General features: G+C 39.0%; 1 long non-coding RNA gene across 2 annotated transcripts; it reads left to right on the forward strand.

The window, feature by feature from the left end:
* The first annotated feature begins 3,916 nt into the window (after positions 1-3,916).
* LOC139580667 (uncharacterized) lies at positions 3,917-18,738 on the forward strand. Of its 2 annotated transcripts, none has more exons than XR_011676087.1 (3): positions 3,917-4,043; positions 17,723-18,056; positions 18,625-18,738. It is a non-coding gene; the product is annotated as an uncharacterized lncRNA (long non-coding RNA). The 2 variants fall into 2 exon arrangements; XR_011676088.1 differs by having other exon boundaries at positions 3,919-4,043; positions 17,787-18,056.
* Positions 18,739-19,901: the final 1,163 nt, after the last annotated feature.

Consider the following 19,901-nt stretch of genomic DNA (forward strand, 5'->3'; position numbering starts at 1 on the left):
ACTATTTATTCAGCACTTTTGAAATGTACAGCGACAGAATTCAGGGCCGTTCTTACAGTATTCTCCCTGTACACCAAGTCAGAACTGTAGGATAAATAAAAGGGGGCATATAAGCAGACAATGAAACTTCTTACAATATTCAATGATGAAATTTCTCTAAAACAAGCTATAGGCTACATGTGCTCCACCAAGTCAGAACAGTAGGCTAAGTTATGAGTGGGAAAGGGACCAATTTTTTAGGGTGAGGCACATGGGCTACTAACAGCGTACTACACAACATACTCTTAGTATTACTTTCTTAGCTATTGAATACATATCTCCCTGGTGTGTTACATAATTTATGCAGCAGGATACAATACCTTTTTGGTCTTACCTCTTGTGCTGTGCTCACTTGAACAGGAAGGTGGCGCGTTGGTCCTTCTTGAGGGCAAATTTTGGCATCAAAGTCTGGCATTCTCTGGATTTATGGTGCCTTCAAGACTCCTGGGAACATTGGAAAAAACAAGGTTAAATCATGACGTCAGTGATCTTCAGGTTGGAGCTCTAGAAAGAGGCCCGAGTTACCGACTTGGATGACAGGCCATACCTTATTTTCCCTGTCAGAGCTCGTTTTATTCAGTGTTCCTAGTTGTCTTGAACACTCTGAAGTCTGAGATTTTCCAGTTGTTTTGAACGCGGTAGAAATCATGCTGGATAAACAGCATGCCCAATGTATTCAACCTTTTCTGGCCCATGGTGTTGAATATTTACCATTAGAAAAGAGACCCTTAAACCCAGACTTGGACCACACACCCACTTGAATAGCAGGCTAATGATTCCTTTGCAACGCTTGTAGTTAGCCATTGATTCCTTCCAAACCACTCATTGTAGAATTTGCGAATTCCAACTTGTTGTGTAATGTTCATGTCCAATGGACGATGAGCACCGATAAGTTTTATCTGTAATTTCTCTTCAAATGACAAGGATTGAAAAGGATTTGCCAGTAGATTGTCGACTTGATTCATGATGATAACTGCTTGTCTAGATTGCTAGCTAAGATTTTGAAAGTATGATGTTGACATTATCAGTCCAATCAAAGCTACGGTAGATATAATGTGATTTGACGTAATTTTATCTGTGGCCAATGACCTTGAGCTTTCTTGGATGGGCACTTGTAATTTAACTCTATGGCAGCACCCAAGGGGCCTGAATTTTCGAGCTATCCCATTAGATTTTGTGGTGACGAAGTGACAGAACACTGAGCCAATTACAGAGAACACAACTAGAGAATATTACCAACCCCTACACTCCGTATTTTCTGCTGGCTGCCCCACCACCACAGAAAGCTCTGAGCTAGGCTAAAACACCTGCATTTTAGAGCTGCCTTAAGCAAAAAAGAGACCATGTTTGTATGCAGCTTTATTAACTCAATAAAAAAATGTCATTGTTTGCAAACTGATATGTGACACGTATTAATGCCAAAATAATATGCAAAACAGGCAACAACAAACTATGAAAAAACATGAAATCACATAGTAACCAAAAAAGTGTTTAAAAAATCTAAATATATTTTATATTTGAGATTCTTCAAAGTAGCCATCCTTTGCCTTGATGACAGCTTTGCACACTCTTGGCATTCTCTCAACCAGCTTCATGAGGTAGTGACCTGGAATGAGGTAGTGACCTTCAATTAACATGTTGCCTTGTTAAAAGTTCCTTTGTGAAATTTCTTTCCTTCTTAATGCATTTGAGCCAATCAGATTTGTTGTTACAAGGTAGGGTGGTATATAGAAGATAGCCCAATTTAGTTTAACACTTTTTTGGTTGCTACATGATTACATATCTGTTATTTCATAGTTTTGATGTCTTCACTATTATTATACAATGTAGAAAATTATTAAAATAAAATAAAAAAACACTGGAATGAGTAGAACTTTTGACTGGTACTGTATATACACTGCATTTCAAAAGTATTCAGACTCTATGACTTCTCCCACATTTTGTTACGTTACAGCCTTATTCTAAAATAAATTACAAAACCTCATCAATCTACACACAATACCCCATAATGACAAAGCGAAAACAGGTTTTTAGATTTTTTAGCAAATTTATTAAGTAAAAAAAAACAGAAATACCTTCTTTACATAAGTATTCAGACCCTTTGCTATGAGACTTGAAATTGAGCTCAGGTGCGTCCTGTTTCCATTGATCATCCTTGAGAGGTTTGTACAGCTTGATTGGAGTCCACCTGTTGTAAATTCAATTTATTGGACATGATTAGAAAAGGCACACACCTGTCTATATAAGGTTAACAGAGCAAAAACCAAGCCATGGGCGCAAAGGAATTGTCCGTAGAGCTCCAAGACAGGATTGTGTAGAGGCACAGATCTGGGGAAGGGTACCAAAAAATGCCTGCAGCATTGAAAATCCCCAAGAGCACAGTGGCCTCCATCATTCTTAAATGGAAGAAGTTTGGAACTACCAAGACTTTTCCTAGAGCTGTCCGCCCGGCCAAACTGAGCAATCGTGGAAGAAGGGCCTTGGTCAGAGAACCCAAATGTCACTCTGACAGAACTGCTCTTCTTCCAGAAGGACAACCATCTCTGCAGCACTCCACCAATCCGGCATTTATTGTAGAGTGGCCAGACGGAAGCCACTCCTCAGTAAACCTCTGACTGGGGCTAAGGTTTACCTTTCAACAGTATAACGACCCTAAGCACACAGCCAAGACAACGCAGGAGTGGCTTTGGGACAAGTCTCTGAATGTCCTTGAGCGGCCCAACCAGAGCCCAAACTTGTACCTGATCAAACATCTCTGGAGAGACCTAAAAATAGCTGCGCAGTGACGCTCCACATCCAACCTGACAGAGCTTGAGAGGATCTGCAGAGAAGAACGGGAGAATCCCCAAATACAGGTGTGCCAAGCTTGCAGCGTCATACCCAAGAAGAATTGAGGCTGTAATCGCTGCTGCCAAAGGTCCTTCAACAAAGTACTGTGTAAAGGGTCTGAATACTTATGTAAATGTAATATTTCATTTCATTAAATTTTTTTTGCAAAAATGTCTAAAAACCTGTTTTTGCTTTGTCATTATGGGGTATTGTGTGTAGATTGATGAGGTAAAAAAAGATGTAATACATTTTAGAATAAGGCTGTAACGTAACAAAATGTGGAAAAATTCAAAGGGTCTGAATACTTTCCGAATGCACTGTATATATATAAAAAAAAGAAGCTAAACAGGCAGGTGTGGCTCAAAACTGCCCCACCTGCTCTAAATGATGGGTCGCCTTTGTCGGTATGCCTTCTTCTAACAATAGAAAAACAGGGCTCACTTGAAAAATGGATGTCAATCTTCTTAGTAAGAATAACAGAGCTGATAAGTTGACATTGCATTTACTAACTTTGTCAGAATAGATTATAGGGTTTCATAGTTTTGTTTGAATTGTTTCAATAAAGTGCTCTCTTTGATTAATCATTGTTTGTCTTGTAATGGAATATGATGTATAATTGAATGATCGTGATGTAATTGTTTCATTGGATTTGATTATCTTTTGCGGAGTCTGCTCTGATTAAATGTCCTTCTGGAACTGTTTTGTCGAGATGGTACGAAGGAGAAAAACATGTGATTTTATAAACAGACAATAATGTAATTGTGCTCCAGTAAAATGTATTAATTTGCAATGAGCATGCACAAGATAATAGGTCTACTTTCATTTCAGTGACTTCTTCATTGTGTCAAAAAGAACCAGAAAAAAATATTCATGATGACAAACTCAAAGACTCACTTTAACACCAAAACATGTTGTCACCCTGGATTGTTCTATGGAGTATTTTCTGTTCAATAGTGTTCAGTCAACGCAGGAGCAAAATAATAAAGATAGTTCTCTGATGCAAATGGTGTCAGGCGGTAACATGTAGTCAAACAGGTAAAACCCGATCACACAACTGTCTTGTAAATGTGAGTCAGACACACACTGCTGTTACTCTCCAGTTTCCTTATACACTGTCCAAGCTCCAACAAGGATAGAACACACTGAAGAGAGAAAAGGATTTCAAAACCAAGAAGGTAAGAACATTACACCTTTTCCTCTCTTCTGTCCCTTCTCTCTCTCTTCCTTTCTCCCATGTCTCATACACTACTGTAATTAAGGACCATAATGGAATTTCTTTGTTTATGATTAAAAACCAATGGGATTTAAAGAGGGAGGAGACGGAGGGGTACACTCCAAATGCCAGTGTCCCTCGCCAGATGCAAGCCATCGTATTTGCTGTCATTGATAAGAATTGCAGAGCTCTAAACGATGGTGATACGATGTTAGTCTAGCATCAAGGTTGTCACTTAGTTTTTTTTCAATTGCTAACAAGCATTGGTCAATACTGAAGCCACTTTTCAAAACTCTTCACAGTCTGCATTACCAACATGCATCTTGGCCAAGCAGTTAATCTCACCTCCAAAACTCATTCAAACCACCAAAACACTTCATACATGTCTCAAAATAATCTCATTCGACCAGAACACTGGCAACAATTCTCCCTCAGAAAGCATACGTTGTCACTCATAACACACTGACCTACAAAACACTAACAGGGAGCATTACATAAAATATGCACTTTTCTCTTTGAAGTTTTAATGATTTTTCACATAAAATCAGTATTTCATTATAGAATAAGAATAACACCTTTTCACTTTCTTGACTGTACTAAAGTATATGTAACAAGAATGAAACAGAAATGCAGCAATTTGCTTCAAAAGCCGTTATTATTTCTATATCTTTGCATATAGTAATTTACTTGTGAAAATAAAAAGTTCACACCAAAAACAAATTCCTGAAATTCCAGGGCTGCAATAATAATTAAAAAAAAACATGTATAGTATAATCACTCATACTGTACAGTACTGTGAGGGTTCTAGTTCTCATCAACATGTATAGTATAATCACTCATACTGTACAGTACTGTGAGGGTTCTAGTTCTCATCAACATGTATAGTATAATCACTCATACTGTACAGTACTGTGAGGGTTCTAGTTCTCATCAACATGTATAGTATAATCACTCATACTGTACAGTACTGTGAGGGTTCTAGTTCTCATCAACATGTATAGTATAATCACTCATACTGTACAGTACTGTGAGGGTTCTAGTTCTCATCAACATGTATAGTATAATCACTCATACTGTACAGTACTGTGAGGGTTCTAGTTCTCATCAACATGTATAGTATAATCACTCATACTGTACAGTACTGTGAGGGTTCTAGTTCTCATCAACATGTATAGTATAATCACTCATACTGTACAGTACTGTGAGGGTTCTAGTTCTCATCAACATGTATAGTATAATCACTCATACTGTACAGTACTGTGAGGGTTCTAGTTCTCATCAACATGTATAGTATAATCACTCATACTGTACAGTACTGTGAGGGTTCTAGTTCTCATCAACATGTATAGTATAATCACTCATACTGTACAGTACTGTGAGGGTTCTAGTTCTCATCAACATGTATAGTATAATCACTCATACTGTACAGTACTGTGAGGGTTCTAGTTCTCATCAACATGTATAGTATAATCACTCATACTGTACAGTACTGTGAGGGTTCTAGTTCTCATCAACATGTATAGTATAATCACTCATACTGTACAGTACTGTGAGGGTTCTAGTTCTCATCAACATGTATAGTATAATCACTCATACTGTACAGTACTGTGAGGGTTCTAGTTCTCATCAACATGTATAGTATAATCACTCATACTGTACAGTACTGTGAGGGTTCTAGTTCTCATCAACATGTATAGTATAATCACTCATACTGTACAGTACTGTGAGGGTTCTAGTTCTCATCAACATGTATAGTATAATCACTCATACTGTACAGTACTGTGAGGGTTCTAGTTCTCATCAACATGTATAGTATAATCACTCATACTGTACAGTACTGTGAGGGTTCTAGTTCTCATCAACATGTATAGTATAATCACTCATACTGTACAGTACTGTGAGGGTTCTAGTTCTCATCAACATGTATAGTATAATCACTCATACTGTACAGTACTGTGAGGGTTCTAGTTCTCATCAACATGTATAGTATAATCACTCATACTGTACAGTACTGTGAGGGTTCTAGTTCTCATCAACATGTATAGTATAATCACTCATACTGTACAGTACTGTGAGGGTTCTAGTTCTCATCAACATGTATAGTATAATCACTCATACTGTACAGTACTGTGAGGGTTCTAGTTCTCATCAACATGTATAGTATAATCACTCATACTGTACAGTACTGTGAGGGTTCTAGTTCTCATCAACATGTATAGTATAATCACTCATACTGTACAGTACTGTGAGGGTTCTAGTTCTCATCAACATGTATAGTATAATCACTCATACTGTACAGTACTGTGAGGGTTCTAGTTCTCATCAACATGTATAGTATAATCACTCATACTGTACAGTACTGTGAGGGTTCTAGTTCTCATCAACATGTATAGTATAATCACTCATACTGTACAGTACTGTGAGGGTTCTAGTTCTCATCAACATGTATAGTATAATCACTCATACTGTACAGTACTGTGAGGGTTCTAGTTCTCATCAACATGTATAGTATAATCACTCATACTGTACAGTACTGTGAGGGTTCTAGTTCTCATCAACATGTATAGTATAATCACTTAAACTGTACAGTACTGTGAGGGTTCTAGTTCTCATCAACATGTATAGTATAATCACTCATACTGTACAGTACTGTGAGGGTTCTAGTTCTCATCAACATGTATAGTATAATCACTTAAACTGTACAGTACTGTGAGGGTTCTAGTTCTCATCAACATGTATAGTATAATCACTCATACTGTACAGTACTGTGAGGGTTCTAGTTCTCATCAACATGTATAGTATAATCACTTAAACTGTACAGTACTGTGGTTCTAGTTCTCCCTTTCTCTTGCATTTGGCCACAAGTTCTCATCAACATCACATCTTACGTCTTCTCTGGCGATGCATCTTGGAAAGTATCCTCTGGAATGTCTAATTCAACCCTGGCAGTCTTCAAGAGAAGTGTCTCCACACCCTGCATTCATGGCGTCCAATAAAGACATCTGGTCATGTGGATGGTGGTCATAAACCTTCCACCTCCATGCCGAGAAACTCCTCTATGGGGTTTAGGAAGGGGGAGTATGGAGACAGGAATAGTACTGACATCCTGGGATGTGCAACAAACCAGTCTGCGACTGCAGCAGAGTGGTGGAATCCCACATTATCCCACACAACAACGAAGGTAGGGGAGTTTATTGCCACTCTCTCCTCCGCTGGCACAAGTCGATTATGTAGGTCATCCAGAAAAGAAATGAGCATCTGTATTGTAGGAGACAATGAGTGGTTTGTGTAACAGCAAACAATCATTGGACAGTGCTGCACACATTGTGATGTTAGCTCCTCTCTGGCCTGGGACATCTACGGTTGCCCTCTGTCCAATCACTTTTCTTCCCCTGCGGCGTGTTTGTGCCAGGTTGAATCCAGCTTCATCCACATGTATGTGCAGTTTGCCTGGCTTCCATCTCCATTACTCTCTAAAATACAGTAAATCCACAGTTTTACAGTACCTACATTATGCATAGCTGTGTATGTACCCTGTTTTTTATTTCACCTTTATTTAACCAGGTAGGCCATTTGAGAACAAGTTCTCATTTACAACTGCGACCTGGCCAACTTCTTGCAACTATAGGGGGTGCTGTTCCGCATTAGCATTTTTTGGTCTCCAAATTAAACTGCCTCGTGCTCAATTCTTGATCGTACAATATGCATATTATTGTTATTATTGGATAGAAAACACTTTCTAGTTTCTATAGCCGTTGGAATTTTGTCTCTGAGTGGTACAGAACTACTTCTACAGCACTTTTCCTGACAGAGAGTCAGATTTCAGAAATTTTTACCCCTGATCTGGGGTCGGCTTTAAGGTGCCAGTAGATGCTATGGAGAAACCGACACTGCCTACGTCTTCCTCTGGGTGTCAGTACGTCATCACGCTTTGAATGGAGTCGATTGCACAATCAGAGCCACTATAAAACAAGAAGACGTGGAAGTACAGTCCTTTCCCTTCGCGCGTTTTACGCAAGATGAACATCGGACTTGCCTCTTTCCAAATGGTTGTTTAGACAGTGATATTTCTCCGGTCATGTTTTTAGTCGTTATAGTTGTTAAGCACATCATAATGTAGTTAATTTGAACCGTTTTATAGCAATTTATATCCGTTTAGTGCGATTTTGAGGAATTTCTTTGTCGTGCACTCTGAAACTTTGGGCACGTTTCGGGGTCCCGTTCGATCGTTAGTGGATATTTCGAAGGACAGAGGACATCTATCGACCAAAAGAAGATTAGACCCAAGAAAGGATACATTGCCCAAGAATCTGATGGAAAATCACCTCATAGTAAGAAATATTTAATATGATAAATCGTTGTTCTGTCGAAATATTTTAAACGCATATTACGCCATTTTGTTTGTTATAGCTTCTCTTGGCGAACGCTGTATAAGAAAGTAAGGATAATTTTAGAAATGTAAATCAGCGATTGCATTAAGAACTAATTTGTCTTTCGATTCCTGTCAACCCTGTATTTTTTAGTCAAGTATATGATTAGCTTTCGATTAAACTAGATCACTCTGAAAGATGACGTCCGACATTTTGAGGCTTGATTTCCTAGTATTTTCATTGTGTAACCACGGTTTTGTATGGCTAAATATGCACATTTTCGAACAAACTGTATATGTATGTTGTAAAATGATGTTACAGGAGTGTCATCGGAAGAATTCTGAGAAGGTTAGTGAAAAAATTAATATATTTTGGCGATGATTACGTTATAGCTCTCTTTGGCTTGAATCGATGCTCTGGTAACGTTTTCACATGTGGTATGCTAACTTATCGATTTATTGTGTTTTCGCTGTAAAACGCTTAGAAAATCTGAAATATTGTCTGGAATCACAAGATCTGGGTCTTTCCATTGCTATGCTTTGTCTATTCTTATGAAATGTTTTATTAAGAGTAAATTGGTCATACACGTTGCTCTCTATAGTAATTCTAGTCGTGTTGTGATGGTCGGTGCAATTGTAAACTGTGATTTCTACCTGAAATATGCACTTTTTTCTAACAAAACCTATCCTATACCATAAATATGTTATCAGACTGTCATCTGATGAGGTTTTTTATAGGTTATTGGCTATCAATATCTTAGTTTAGCCGAATTGGTGATAGCTACTGGTGGAGAGAAAAAATGGTGGACAAAAAAATTGTGTATTTTGCTAACGTGTTTAGCTAATAGATTTACATATTTTGTCTTCCCTGTAAAACATTTTAAAAATCTGAAATGGTGGCTTTATTCACAAGATCTGTATCTTTCATCTGGTGTCTTGGACTTGTGATTTAATGATATTTAGATGCTACTATCTACTTGTGAAGCTATGCTAGCTATGCTAATCAGTGTGTGGGGGGGGTGGGGGGTGATCCCGGACCCGGGGTAGAGGCTCGTGAAAGGTTAAGCAAAGCAGCAACAAAAACAACAGAGTTACACATGGGATAAACAAACGTACAGTCAATAACACAATAGAAAAATCTATATACAGTGTGTGCAAATGAGGTAAGATTAGGGAGGTAAGGCAATAAATAGGCCGTAGAGGCGAAATCAATACAATTTAGCATTAACACTGGAGTGACAGATGTGCAGATGATGATGTGCAAGTAGAGATACTGGGGTGCAAAAGAGCAAAAAAATAAAATAAAAATTACAATATGGGGATTAGGTAGTTGGGTGTGCTATTTACAGATGGGCTGTGTACAGGTACAGTGATCAGTAAGCTGCTCTGACAGCTGATGCTTAAAGCTAGAGAGGGAGATATAAGTCTCCAGCTTCAGTGATTTTTGCAATTATTTCCAGTCATTGGCAGCAGAGAACTGGAAGGAAAGGCGGCCAAAGGAGGTGTTGGCTTTGGGGATGATCATTGAAATATACCTGCTGGAGCTCGTGCTAATGGGTGGGTGCTGCTATGGTGACCAGTGAGCTGAGATAAGGCGGGGCTTTACCTAGCAAAGACTTAGATGACCTGGAGCCAGTGGGTTTGGCAACGAATATGTAGCGAAGGCCAGCCAATGAGAGCATGCAGGTCGCAGTGGTGGGTGGTATAAGGGGAATTGGTGACAGAACGGATGGCACTGTGATAGACTACATCCAATTTGCTGAGTAGAGTGTTGGAAGAAATTTTGTAAATGACATCCCCGAAGTCAAGGATCGGTAGGATAGTCAGTTTTACGAGGGTATGTTTGGCAGCATGAGTGAAGGACTCTTTTTTTGCGAAATAGGAAGCCGATTCTAGATTTAATTTTGGATTGGAGAGGCTTAATATGAGTCTGGAAGGAGAGTTTACAGTTTAACCAGACACCTAGGTATTTGTAGTTGTCCACATATTCTAAGTCAGAACCGTCCAGAGTAGTGATGCTAGTCGGGTGGGCAGCAATCGGTTGAAGAGCATGCATTTAGTTTTACTAGCATTTAAAAGCAGTTGGAGGCCACGGAAGGAGTGTTTTTGTGGCATTGAAGCTTATTTGGAGGTTAGTTAACTTCTCTAGGATATGTGGGACACTAACGTCCCACTTGGGCAAAAGCCAGTAAAAATGCAGAGCGCCAAATTCAAATATATTACTATAAAAATCAAACTTTCATGAAATCACACATGAAAGACACCAAATTAAAGCTACACTTGTTGTGAATCCAGCCAACATGTCTGATTTCAAAAAGGATTTACGGCGAAAGCACACCAAACGATTATGTTAGGTCAGTACATAGCCACAGAAAAACACAGCCATTTTTCCAGCCAAAGAGAGGAGTAACAAAAAGCAGAAATAGAGATAAAATTAATCACTAACCTTTGATGATCTTCATCAGATGACACTCATAGGACTTCATGTTACACAATACATGTATGTTTTGTTCGGTAAAGTTCATATTTATATGCAAAAATCTGAGTTCAGGCGGGACGCTACTGTCTCACTTGGCAAAAAGCCAGAGAAAATGCAGAGCGCCAAATTCAAATTAATTACTATAATAATTACTATAAAAATCTAACTTTCATTAAATCACACATGAAAGATACCAAATTAAAGCTACACTGGTTGTGAATCCAGCCAACATGTCAGAATTCAATTAGGCTTTTCGGCGAAAGCAAACGATGCTATTATCTGAGTTAGCACCATTGTAAACAAAGAGAGATAAGCATATTTCAACCCTGCAGGCGCGACACAAAACGCAGAAATAAAAATATAATTCATGCCTTACCTTTGACGAGCTTCTGTTGTTGGCACTCCAATATGTCCCATAAACATCACAAATGGTCCTTTTGTTCGATTAATTCTGTCGATATATATCCAAAATGTCAATTTATTTGGCGCGTTTGATCCAGAAAAACACCGGTTCCAACTCGTGAAACAAGACTACAAAATATCTCAAAAGTTACCTGTAAACTTTGCCAAAACATTTCAAAATACTGTTGTAATACAACTTTAGGTATTTTTTTAACGTAAATAATCGATACAATTGAAGACTGGATGATCTGTGTTTAATACAGGATTAAAACAATCTGTAGCATGCTTTCTGGTCATGCGCCTCTATCTAACAGGACACTTCAAGTGACTCTGATTCAAAATGGCCGTACTTCTTCATTACACAAAGGAAAAACCCTCAACTAATTTCTGAAGACTGTTGACATCCAGTGGAAGCGGTAGGAACTGCAAGAAGGTCAATTAGAAATCTGTATTATTCCCAATGAAAATCCATTGAAAAGAGAGTGACCTCAAAAAAAAATATATGAATGGTTTGTCCTCGAGGTTTCGCCTGCTAAAAAAGTTCTGTTATACTCACAGACATGATTCAAACAGTTTTAGAAACTTCAGAGTGTTTTCCATTCAAATCTACTAACAATATGCATATCTTATCTTCTTGGGATGAGTAGCTGGCAGTTGAATTTGGGTATGCTTTTCATCCAAATGTGAAAATGCTGCCCCCTATCCTAGAGAAGTTAACACAGTGTCCAAAGAAGGGCCAGATGTATACAGAATGGTGTTGTCTGCGTAGAGGTGGATCAGAGAATCACCAGCAGCAAGAGCGACATCATTGATGTTTACAGAGAAGAGAGTCGGCCCAAAAAGTTAACCCTGTGGCACGCCAAAAGAGACTGCCAGAGGTCCGGACAACCCGCACTCCGATTTGACACACTAAACTCTATCTGAGAAGTAGTTGGTGAACCAGGCGAGGCAGTCATTTGAGAAACCAAGGCTGTTGAGTCTGCCGATAAGAATGAGGTCATGAAGACGGCTGCACAGTACTGTCTTTTATTGATGGCGATTATGATATTGTTTAGGACCTTGAGAGTGGCTGAGGTACACCCGTGACCAGCTCGGAAACCGGATTGCATTGTGGAGAAGGTACGGTGGGATTCGAAATGGTCGGTGATCTGTCTGTTAACTTCTTGCAACTATAGGGGGTGCTGTTCCGCATTAGCATTTTTTGGTCTCCAAATTAAACTGCCTCGTGCTCAATTCTTGATTGTACAATATGCATATTATTGTTATTATTGGATAGAAAACACTTTCTAGTTTCTATAGCCGTTGGAATTTTGTCTCTGAGTGGTACAGAACTACTTCTACAGCACTTTTCCTGACAGGGAGTCAGATTTCAGAAATTTTGACCCCTGATCTGGAGTCAGTTTAAAGGCCACTGTGAACGCTATCAGGATACGGACACTGCTTACGTCTTCCCCTGGATGCCTTTACGTGATGACGATTTGAATGGTATCGATTGCGCAATCACAGCCCCTATAAAACAAAAACACGTGTAGGTAGGAACTCTTTTCCAGATGCGTCGGGCGCGCGGTGGACACCGACCTGCTCTTTTTCCAAGCATTAGTGTAGCCAGTTATATTTCTCCGGTCATGTTTCTACTCGTTATAGGAGTTAAAAACATCATAAGGTAGTTAATTTAAACCGTTTTATAGCAATTTATATCCGTTTAGTGCGATTTTGGGAGATTTCTGAGACACTGTGAATCTCTGGGCACGGTTCCAGTTCATGCCGAACGCAATGGGCATTTCTACATGGCAAGAGGACAGCTTTCGACCAAAAGACGATTAGACCCAAGAAAGGATTCTTTGCCCAAGATTCTGATGGAAGAACAGCTCAAAGTAGGAACAATTTATTATGATAAATCGTGTTTCTGTCGAGAAATGTTAATCGCTTATGACGCCATTTTGTTTGACGTAGCTTCGCTTGGCGCAAACTGTATTGAAAAGTAAGGATAATTTAAAAAATGTAAATCAGCGATTGTATTAAGAATTAAATTGTCTATCAATCGCTGTCCACCCTATATTTTTTAGTCACGTTTATGAGTATTTATGTATACGACTAGATCACTGTCTAATATGGCGCCCGACATTGTCTGACCAGCTGGGCAACTTTTGTCATTGTCTAACCATGATTTTGGTGGCTAAATATGCACATTTTCGAACAAACTGTATATGTATGTTGTAATGTGATGTTACAGGAGTGTCATCTGAAGAATTCTGAGAAGGTTAGTGAAAAAATTAATATATTTTGGCGATGATTACGTTATAGCTCTCTTTGGCTTGAATCGATGCTCTGGTAACGTTTGCACATGTGGTATGCTAACTTATCGATTTATTGTGTTTTCGCTGTAAAACGCTTAGAAAATCTGAAATATTGTCTGGAATCACAAGATCTGGGTCTTTCCATTGCTATGCTTTGTCTATTCTTATGAAATGTTTTATGATGAGTAAATTGGTCATACACGTTGCTCTCTATAGTAATTCTAGTCGAGTTGTGATGGTCGGTGCAATTGTAAACTGTGATTTCTACCTGAAATATGCACTTTTTTCTAACAAAACCTATCCTATACCATAAATATGTTATCAGACTGTCATCTGATGAGGTTTTTTATTGGTTATTGGCTATCAATATCTTAGTTTAGCCGAATTGGTGATAGCTACTGGTGGAGAGAAAAAATGGTGGACAAAGAAATTGTGTATTTTGCTAACGTGTTTAGCTAATAGATTTACATATTGTGTCTTCCCTGTAAAACATTTTAAAAATCTGAAATGGTGGCTTTATTCACAAGATCTGTATCTTTCATCTGGTGTCTTGGACTTGTGATTTAATGATATTTAGATGCTACTATCTACTTGTGAAGCTATGCTAGCTATGCTAATCAGTGTGTGGGGGGGGTGGGGGGTGATCCCGGACCCGGGGTAGAGGCTCGTGAAATTAACTTGGCTTTCGAAGATTTTAGAACAGTAGGGCAGGATGGATATAGGTCTATAAGAGTTTGGGTCTAGAGTGTCTCCCCCTTTGAAGAGGGGGATGACCATGGCAGCTTTCTAATCTTTGGGGATCTCAGACAATACGAAAGAGAGGTTGAACAGTAATAGGGGTTATTTGGTCACAATCCCTGGTTTGGTTATTGAACATCTTACCTGGACATATTGATACTGGAGTTCTTTCACACGTTCACCGTTTCTCTCAAAGAGTAAACTGTACAACTGCTTCATTCTTATTTTATGTTTCTCTAGGACTCTGGCAATTGTCATTGTGCTGACCGTATTCACATTCCCAGAAGTGCTATCTGCCAGCATTCTGTCCCAAATTTCCCGCAGTTTTTTTGCATTATTGCCAATTACCATGTCAACAATGGCAATTTCCTGCACATCTGATAATATTCTGCCTCTCCCTCCTGTGGGAGGCAACCTTTGGATCCTACTGAAAACACAAAACAATCAATATATTTCAAAATGTCAGTACATTTAAAAATGTGAACATGCTGTATTTTACTGTAATATGTAGTTCAATTATCATTGAAGGATGCACGACTCACCTTGTCACAACTTGTTTTGCCGGAAAATTTGAACTATTGATGCAACTGTTTAACGCTGCAGATTTGGTTGCACCCTTTAAACCTCTCTGGGATATGTGGGACGCTAGCTTCCCACCTCGACAACAGCCAGTGAAATTGCAGGGCGCCAAATTCAAAACAACAGTTCAACAATTCAGTTCAACAATTCCTCAAACATACAAGTATTTTACACCATTTTAAAGATAAACTTCTTGTAAATCCAGCCACAGTGTCCGATTTCAAATAGGCTTTACGGCGAAAGCACACCAAACGATTATGTTAGGTCAGCACCTAGTCATAGAAAACCATAAAGCCATTTTCCAGCCAAGGAGAGCCCTCACAAAAATCAGAAATAGCGAATAAATTAATCACTAACCGTTGATGATCTTCATCAGCTGGCACTCACAGGACTTCATGTTACACAATAAATGTGTGTTTTGTTCGATAAAGTTAATCTTTATGTCCAAAAACCTAATTTGAAATTTGTGTGTTATGGTCAGAAATGCATTGTCTCAAACAAACATCCGGTGAAAGTGCAGAGAGCCACATCAAATAACAGAAATACTCATCATAAACATTGATAAAAGATACAAGTGTTATTCATGGAAATATAGATAAACTTCTCCTTAATTAATGCAACCGCTGTGTCAGATTTCAAAAACGCTTTACGGCGAAAGCACACCTTGTGATTATGTTTGGTCAGCGCCAAGTCACAGAAAAACATACAGCCATTTTCCAAAGAAGGAGAGGTGTCCCAAAAGTCAGAAATAGCATTATAAATATTCACTTACCTTTGATAATCTTCATCAGAATGCACTCCCAGGAATCCCAGTTCCACAATAAATGTTTGTTTTGTTTGATAAAGTCCATAATTTATGTCCAAATACCTCCTTTTTGTTCGCGCGTTTAGTACACAAATCCAAACTCAGATGCGGGCAAGTCCAGGCGAAAGTTCAGACGAAAAGTCATATTACAATTCGTAGAAACATGTCAAACGAAGTTTAGAATCAATCTTTAGGATGTTTTTATCATAAATCTTCAATAATGTTTCAACCGGAGAATTCCTTTGTCTTTAGAAATGCAATGGAACGCAGCTAACTCTCACGGGCGCACGCGAGACTGAGCTCATGGCATTCTGCCAGACATCTGGTTGAAACAGCTCTCATTCTCTCCTCATTCACAGTAGAAGCCTCAAACAAGGTTCTAAAGACTGTTGACATCTAGTGGAAGCCTTAGGAAGTGCAATATGACCCCATAGACACTGTATATTCGATAGGCAATGACTTGAAAAACTACAAACCTCAGATTTCCCACTTCCTGGTTGGATTTTTTTCTCAGGTTTTTGCCTGCCATATGAGTTCTGTTATACTCACAGACATCATTCAAAGAGTATATCATATGCATATTCTAGCTTTTGGGTCTGAGTAGCAGGCATTTTACTCTGGGCACCTTATTATCCAAGCTACTCAATACTGCCCCCCCAGTCCCAAAGAAGTTAAACCGGCCTCTCTCAAAGAGAGACCATGGTTTACAACATGGTCAATAACTGTGGCCCTTGTCTCATCAGAGACCACCGCTCTTGGTCTTCCTCTCCTTTGTCCTCCACGCGTTCTCCCGCTCCCTGCCACTCTTCTTTCCCCACCAACCTGTCTTCCTTGATCCATGTTTCCAAACTAAATCATTCCGAAGCAATGAAAAATTGTTCACAGTTTGGTCCACATACACTTCTTTTTCGCTGACTGTGTAAAGAGTTTCGACAATGTGACTTCAGTTTTGACCAATGCATGTTAGCAATCGAAACTGTAATATCTGATAATACCAGTGGAAGGGAATGGCTTCCGACAGTTAAAACAAGGAGGATGTATTCATTACAGTTAAGAAGTATTGTCAATCTGTCAAATGGATCTTGAACAGTGGGACTTAAGAAGATAAGGTGTTGATGGTTAATGGCACTCTTCATTTTGGAGTTTCAGTGTGAGAGTTTTTCTTATCATCTTTGGATTAACAGATTTATAGGTAACACATTACCTTAGACCCCCTATATGCATTCCTAAAGACTTGATGGATGAAATCATGTATTGTGTTAGGTGTATATGTTGTATTCATCTCTGTGCGAAACCCTCCCAGTTAAAAGGTGCTGTTGTTGTTCTTCAGCGTGTTCTGTTGTCGTCACCTCCACAACCCGCTCCTCCTGTCTCATACCCTGAGGCATAGTAACTTAAACAAAGAAATGCCACCACTCACAGGAATTCGTTCCAGTGACATAATAGTTGCACATGTGGTTTAGTGACTTAGTCAGGAATGTCACTGGTGTATTAAGTATGCAAATCAATGGTGAGAGGGAAAATGGTTGCAAAACAGTCAACTGGATGCAACAACCAGAAGTTGAGTCATACTGTATAAAATAATGTCTTTAGCCGCTCATTGTAAACTCATAAAAACACAAATGGCAGTGTTATGACGTGGCTCCTGTGGTCTTTTTAGACAAGGCTCTCATTTGTTCACCAGTATGACAATGATAATTTAAGTTACCTACTGTATATAACACAACGTCATACCCAGTAACGCTTGGAAGTCTGTCTCTTTTCAGAGAGTACGGGTAGCTCACATTCTCCATTTTATACTCCTCCCTGATTTTCTGTGAGATTTCTTTCAACGTTAATATTTGACAAGAGTTAGTTAATTAACTATAGTGAATCATTAAACTTAAAAGCTCTCTTATTCCCTCTTTCTTACATTGAATACGTGAAATGATAAAACTCACATATCACCTCTTTACCCTTTCTCTTTCTCCAGACACCAGAACAAAATCTACCTCTTCCATTTTGTTCAGCCAGCTTTCTTTTTCCTCATTCTTCAGTGAGCCTCTGCATTCTGTTCATCATGGGAAAAGGAGCCAGTGACTTTGATTGGCAAGAGAAGCACCCAGACACCACACAGTCCCAACCAGAGAAGCGACAACCCAACACAGACCCAGACAAACACCGCTCAGGCTCTGACTCAGGAGAGAACGGCTGTAAGAAGTGCTGCATCAGGACCAGGAACTGTATCATGAGTCCTGAGTGTGGCCGTGCACTACACATCTCCCAGGTCATCGCAATGTGTGGCATGTGCATTGGCATGTGGACATGTAAGTTCTTGTCCATTAGTGTTCTGTATTTTCTTATGATCTATGTTTTGTGTGAACCCCAGGAAGAATAGGTGCTGCTTTTTCAACACCTAATGGGTAACCTAAGAAAAAGAAAAAGAAGTTGAATTAAATTAGGTTCATCTTTATTTTGTCAGGATAGTCAACTCAGTAACAATTGTAAATGTATAATGTGTAGAACTGTCCCTCTATTGCCTCTTCTATCCATGGTATGTTTTCCACCTTGAAACGAAGAAATGAACCATTTATTGGGAACATGCTGTGATTTATATCTGAAAAAAGCTTGACAGACCTTGACAGACAAAAGTGAAAATGTGTTTAAATTGTGTTCTTTCTCTGAGATTAAATTCCACCCACATGCTATTATTTATTCCATCTGAACTAAAGACAGACTACAATGTCATTCCAATCCAATGTAAAGGCTAGCTGTCTACTTTCCACTCAACTCACACCACTTAATGTCCATTACGCCACTAGTAGCAGCTATAAGAATGTGGATTCATTCTCTTACTTTTCAGAAGGTTGATTTGACATTTCTTATCTTTTACAGAGTCCAACCATCTTTTCTCAAAGGACAACCATTTGATATATTCTCCTAGACCACAGAGAGAGAAACACATCAATGCTTTGACATACATTAAATAAGAGTATGTAAGCAAAGGAATACATTTCTCCTCTCATGTTTTCCTTGGAATCTCAACCACCACCAACACAAACAATATGGAAGTGAAACAAAATTAACCTTTCATACTCTTTATTGTCCTTGGATATAATTGTGTAAAGTATTGTAAGCTACTGTACATTCTCCACTGTGCAGTGTTCTGTAAACTATATATTTTAAATTTTCTCTAAATGTTTCTTAGTATTTGTCATACAGTAGTTTGGATACTATTTGTCTATTCCATTAGGTGATTAAAAAAAACACTTTCAAAAAGTGGAAATGTTTTATTCTTAACTATCACATTGGTAGTGGGAACGCTTCACATTCCACCCCAGATTGAATATACGAAATGAAAATCAAAGTAATGTAGAAGGGAACTTTACCAGCTTCTAACTGTTAGTGAATGGTGGGAAAGGTACAACTTGACAGTACACCTTTGATTGGAAGGAGAAGAGGCGAGAAGAGCAGAAGAATAGAGAAGAGAATAGAACAAGGAGAAGAGAGGAGAGGGAGACAGGAGAGAGGGAGGGGAGAGAAGAGACAGTGGTGGCAGTGAATGTTCCTGGGCTCTACTTTCTGAAGGGATGTTATTAACAGCATTGCATCTAAAGTCAGAGGGGAGATCATAGTGACAGATTTAACCAAATCCCCTGACAGACTGGACAGGAGGGGAGACACAAAACCTACCAAGCTAGTGTTCCCCAGACAGATGTGAAAAGAGTTGTATGAAAATAGTTGTATGACTCACAAACATTTCTGTGATTGAGAGTGCCAACACAAGTCTGTGATTGAGAGTGCCAACACAAGTCTGTGATTGAGAGTGCCAACACAAGTCTGTGATTGAGAGTGCCAACACAAGTCTGTGATTGAAGGTGCCAACACAAGTCTGTGATTGAAGGTGCCAACACAAGTCTGTGATTGAGTGCCAACACAAGTCTGTGATTGAGAGTGCCAACACAAGTCTGTGATTGAGAATGCCAACACAAGTCTGTGATTGAGAGTGCCAACACAAGTCTGTGATTGAGAGTGCCAACACAAGTCTGTGATTGAAGGTGCCAACACAAGTCTGTGATTGAGAGTGCCAACACAAGTCTGTTATTGAGTGCCAACACAAGTCTGTGATTGAGAGTGCCAACACAAGTCTGTTATTGAGTGCCAACACAAGT

This window comes from Salvelinus alpinus, chromosome 7, assembly GCF_045679555.1.
Source record: "Salvelinus alpinus chromosome 7, SLU_Salpinus.1, whole genome shotgun sequence".
NCBI classification, from domain to species: domain Eukaryota; kingdom Metazoa; phylum Chordata; class Actinopteri; order Salmoniformes; family Salmonidae; genus Salvelinus; species Salvelinus alpinus.